This window comes from Macadamia integrifolia, chromosome 12, assembly GCF_013358625.1.
Source record: "Macadamia integrifolia cultivar HAES 741 chromosome 12, SCU_Mint_v3, whole genome shotgun sequence".
Taxonomy (NCBI): Eukaryota; Viridiplantae; Streptophyta; class Magnoliopsida; order Proteales; family Proteaceae; genus Macadamia; species Macadamia integrifolia.
Genome location: NC_056568.1, coordinates 23,503,797 through 23,509,429, shown reverse-complemented (window position 1 = coordinate 23,509,429; position 5,633 = coordinate 23,503,797). Strand labels below are relative to the sequence as shown.

General features: G+C 42.4%; 1 long non-coding RNA gene across 6 annotated transcripts; it reads right to left on the bottom strand.

Annotated features, from left to right (window-relative positions):
* Positions 1–217: 217 nt before the first annotated feature.
* On the bottom strand, positions 218–2,767 carry LOC122058426. Of its 6 annotated transcripts, XR_006133769.1 has the most exons (6): positions 2,362–2,767; positions 1,392–2,270; positions 1,243–1,323; positions 985–1,121; positions 529–898; positions 218–453 (listed from the first exon to the last, which is right to left on the bottom strand). It is a non-coding gene; the product is annotated as an uncharacterized LOC122058426 (long non-coding RNA). The 6 variants fall into 6 exon arrangements; XR_006133767.1 differs by having other exon boundaries at positions 1,243–2,270; XR_006133766.1 differs by having other exon boundaries at positions 985–1,323.
* Between the last annotated feature and the right edge of the window lie 2,866 nt (positions 2,768–5,633).

The window sequence follows — 5,633 nt, the reverse complement described above, 5'->3', positions numbered from 1 at the left end:
ATGTATTTCACTTAGTAGTAAAGTAAGGTGATATTTGGATTTTCGTGTAATTCTGATTATTCTAATGAAGTCTTGGGTTGTGGAATTATTCATGCCTAAATTTTTTTTTTAAATTCATAAATAAGGAGATTCTCTTTATGCTAAAGATAGATTTCCATTCAATACCAAGTCTGGCAAACAAAAATAATAAGAATAAACACGGGGAGGGAAAAAGAAAAATAAAAAAGATATACATATGCTTGTATTTACAGGAACTGCAAGAGAAGATCCCTAAGAATCAAAGTCCTCATCTGAGCCATACTCGGGGGCATACACAGGAAACATAGAGGAACTACTAGGTGCCAATCCTAAGCTCTCCATCCTCTGAGTAAGATCTTGAATCTGCTTGTGCTGCCAAGCAATCTCTTGCTGGCAAGAGCTGACTTGTCTCTTCAAGATAGTATTCTCTCCTTCCTGTGAAATATAAGGAATGGTCAAAAAAATATAAAATGATAAAATTAAATAAAGAAGAAGGACAAGGGATGATACCTTATCAAGCACCACCTCACATAAAATCTGGTGCATTCTTCTGAGCTCAGCATAGACCTTCGAAGACACCTGATGAAGACTGTGCCAACCAAAAGAAGTTAAAGATCTATCAAATGAGAGGGGATTGGATACTCACACAGTCATATGGAATGGGCAACCCAATAGAGGCATCTTTGTCCAGTCTGCATTTCAGGAGCTAAGGGATATCCAGATGGGCTACATCAGGGTAAGACCAACCCAGGAAACCATGATAGGGGATAGGGGCGATTTTATGAGAACCATCTGTAGCAGTGGAAGGTCCGGCATGGGAAGAACCAGTAGCATACGATTGCAGTCGGCCAGAAGAAGAGTCTGCATGCATTGTTCTCTACTGAAAGAACATCAATAAAAAAATTAAAAAAAGAAGAAGAAGCAGGACGTAAAATATAAAAAGGATATTCAGGAAGGAAAACATACCACTGGGCCTCTGGGACCAAAAGGAGTACAGACGGCCTCTTCCTCAAGGAAAGTCCCATAATCCTCACTCTAGTCAATGAAGGAATCATCCCATATCCCTTTAGCCAATCCCTCAATCTGATTTGTAGGAATGCGCTCTGGGTGATGCATGGTAGGTGGAGGAAAACAAGGAGGGAAATGTATGTTAGAATCAAACCATTGGAGGATGAACTACTCTCCTAAATACTAGGTATGGCCCCAGATACCCCTGAACAGAACCTGATTCTCTATCAAATGCTTGGCTCATGCGGTTTCATCAAGGTGAGGAAACCTCAAATGCCAAAATGGCCTCCAAGTAGCCTACAAATTCAAGAAGAAGTAAGTACGGCACAAGAACAGAGGGAAATTCAATGCCAAACATGACCTACCTTTGAAAGCCCATTCATAAAAGAACGAGTAGTAGCCAATGGGGGATGGTGATGACCCTTGAGTATCTGACTGTTTCCCCATCTTGTGGCTACGGGGAAGAACAATGCTTGAGAAGCCTTCAGTGTGGGAGCAGTAATCTCCAAGTGTTCATAACACCAGAGATGAATTAAAAATTCAAAATAAGGTGGTGCAATCAAATGAAAGGAAATGTGTGTAGGGATAAGAAGTTACCTGAAGAATGTAGCCCACTCCCTTGAGGCCCCGATCTCTATATAATAAAAAGTCAACGGTCCACAACAGGTAAGCATATGAGGCCCCACCCCAATCCTAAGTGCCTAGATCCTGAAGTTCCCAAAAAATAGTAGCCATACGGATAAACACCCCACCTCAGAGGACAGTAAGAAGACACTGACCCATAGTAAATCGAAGGAAAGAACGGGTCACTTGTGGAATGTTACCAGGGTTCACCCCCGGGCCCATCCCCCACCAGTGAGCACTGATCTCGCCAAGGCGGACATGTTTTTGATCATCCTAGATGTCGATGCTCATCAGGTTTGTGAACTCCCTTGCTATTAGAGTCTCAGGAAGAGTTAGGGGCCTCTCCCCAAATGGTATGCCTATCAAGGCATAGAAGCATAAGGGTGTAATGGTCATCTCACTTATAGGGAGATGGAAGGAGTGAGTACTCGACCACCACCACTCAATCAAGCCCCCCCTAATATCAAACTAAATTACCTAGTCTCCAGCAAGGCCAATCTGCTTAGGTAAGATGAATCGACCATCCCCTTGACCCTGTAAGGAAGCATTTTGTACCAGTCCCGGACAGAATTCGGATGACCATATCTGGCCAATGCAGGTGGTACTCCCTCATTGAACCTCTAAAAATAAAAAAATGATTAAAATGAATAAAAAATATAAATTGAGAAAAATAATAACAAAAACAATGAATGAATAAAATGCAAAACTCACCTATGTACCCCATATGGAGTTGCATATGTGATCCCGAGTCCTATAGAGCATCCGCCCAGTGTACCAGTCTGCGGGACCCTCGTCCCCCTGAGATGAAGTACTGTAACTTTCCGTACCATCTAGCCGGATTCCTCTGCGAGTCCTTCTCTTTCTTCTCTCAGCCATATTTTCCAAAATTACGAGGAACCCTAAGAAGTTTCACAAATTATAAAAAAGCCCAAAAAGATTTTAAATTCTCCAAATGGCTCCCTGCTCAAGAACTTTGAAGGTCTTCAAGGGGAGGATGAGGAACTTCAATGAAAACTTGAAGATCTTTGGAAAAATCTTGAAGAAACCTGACAAAATACGAAGAACTTCAAATCTTTGAGTGAATTCAAAAACCCGGGCTCACCCGCTCACAACTCATTCCCAACTCAGAAAAATCAGAATGAGAAATGAGCAAGGGAAACCATCCAATTTATAGTTAAAAAAATTATTTTCTCAAAAAAAAAATTGAGATTCCAATTCCAAGGTATAACTCAAAGATTCTTGACACAAAATACAAAATTCAAAGAAAATTCATGTGGTAGGTAAAAATTACATCACATGCATGTGAAAGGTGAAAATCAAATTCAAGGGGAAAGTAAAACTCAAAGTAAATTCATGTGGTGGGTAAAAATTACATCACATGCATGTGAAAGGTGAAAATCAAATTCAAGGGGAAGGTAAAACTCAAAGCAAGTTCATGTGGTAGGTAAAAATCACATGCATGTGAAAGGTGAAACTCAAATTCAAATGGAAAGTAAAAAAGCAAATTCATGTGGTAGGTAAAAATCACATGCATGTGAAAGGTGAAACTCAAATTCAAATGGAAAGTAAAAAAGCAAATTCATGTGAAAGGCAAAAATCCAAATCAAGGGTCAAAATTCAAGATTCCAATCCAATGGTTCAAATTCAAGAACCCCAATCAAAGGACAAAATAAAAAAATCAAGAAAAGAAAAAATCTCATTGAACCAGCCCCAAGTGGCCCAATCTCATTAAACCAACCCAAGTGGCCCAATCCCATTGGTCAATTCCCTGGACTGGCACATGGAATCCCACCCTAAGAAAAGCCCAGCACCAAATACTAATGTCTTTTACAAGATTGAAAGAGCAACGAATTTCTTTCCTATAATTGACAGACCAGATAGACCATATTGGTCCAAAAGACGCAACCTAGAGACTAGATATCCCTAGACCGGCACATGGAAGCCCAGCCTAGGAAAAGTCAAGAATTAAGTGCTAATATCTTTTGTAGGATTGAAAGAGCAGCAAATTTCTTTCCTATAATCAATGGTCCAAGTAAGATCCTAAACTATGAGTAGTTAAAGATATTATCTGTTCCATTTTCAACTCTATCATTGATGAGCAAGATGATGGCAATATATGCTCCAGGTGACAAAATGTGGTCATTCTTTTCTTTACCCCTTCGGTTGTTGGCACAGGCCTTGGCCAAAGAGGGGCATCTGTAAACACCAAATTTTATCACCCTCCCCTGACTATAATGGTTTACGGATCTTATATGTGACTTCTCGCTTCTGATCAACAGAGATGATAATTAACTGAGGTAATCTAACCCAGAAACATTCCATATTCACCCAAAAATCCCAAAAATCCCATACAAAAGAAATGAAGGGTCCAATTATGACTTCTTATATACAAAGGAATCCGGTCCAAAGTGGTATGGATGGATAGTGTTTAGAATCATGACTCCAATGATATATGGTACGTCAAAATCAGACCATCGAATCTCTCGTAAAAATTCCCAAAAAATTACATCTTGAAACACCTTGCCCTTGCCTTGTAGCGTGGACCCTTGCCTTTTTGCATGCACCTTGGCCTTGCCACACGCACCCTGGCCTTGCAGCATGCACCCCTACCCTGCGCACCCTTGCTTGACTCACGTGCACCGTCACCTGCCTGTGCACCCCTGCCTGCCTCATGCATGCCCTCACTTGCTTACACACCCCTTCCTACCTTGGGTGCCCCCACCTGCACCATGCACCCCCACCTACCTCACGCGCCCCTACCTACCCCACTTGACTTGCGTGCCCTCGCCTACCCTACCCAACCCACTTGCCTTGTGCCCCCCTGCTTGCCTCACATGCACCACCGCCTACCCTGCACATCCCTGCCCAACCTAGTGTGCACCAATGGCCAAAATATTCATTCCAATGATCAGATTGGTGAAGGGATTACCTCTTCACCCACTTATGCATTCTACACTGCCCCACTAGTGTACCCTACACCGTAACGTCCCATTGGCCCAAAAAGGCATATTTTCACCTCATTGGCCCAAAAAATTACCCTTCACCCCATTGGCTAAAAATTTTATTTAGTCACCCCATTGGCCCAAAATTTCACTTTGTTACCCCATTGGCCTAAAAATTCACTTTTCAAACCCCATTGGCTGATGAAATCCCTCTTTCCTCCCCATTGATCTAAGAAATCTATAATTACCCCCTCCCTTTGGTTTTACACACTCAAGCCTCTTAGTGAGCACCCCTTGTAGAGAAGCTTTGCCCTCTCTCGCCCCCTCCCCCTTGAGGTTCTTCAAGTCTTCAAAGAGTTCTTCATACTTAGGATCTTTGAAGTGTTCTTTGGGCCTTCGAAGCTCTTCAATCATTTGTTTTTTTTTCTTTTTTTGAGTGAGCATTTTGTGTAAAAGAAACTTTGCTGTAGTCTCCCCCCTTTTTGAGGTTCTTCAAGTCTTCAAAGCAATCTTCATAAGATCCGAAGTGTTCTTTGGGCCTTCAAAGTTCCTCAATCATTTAAGTTTTAACCTAACCCTCCCACAGCCTATTCCTAGAGGAAGCTCTACTAGAGTGCCACCTCAGCCTAGCCCTCCCATAGCTTATCCCCAGTAGAAGCTTTGTCAGAATGCCATCTCAGCCCAACCCTCCCATAGCCAATCCTCAGTGGAAGCTCTACTGGATTGCCACCTCAGTCTAGCCCTCCCATAGCCTATCCTCAACGGAAGCTCTACTGGAGTGCCATCTTAGCCTAGGCCTCTACCGAAGTACCACTTAGTCTAGCCCTCCTAGAGCCTATCCTAACAGAAGCTCTACGGGAGTGACACCTCAGTCAAAATCCAAAAGTAGCCCATCCCTAGTGGAAGCTCTGCCAAATTGATACCTCAGTATAAGCTTGAAAGTAACCGTTCCAAGCTAGAACTTTGTCTGAATATTACCATAGTCAGCATCTCTCAAAAAAGAAAGTTGGAGGTCAAGACCATCTTCCCCTGAGCTAGGAG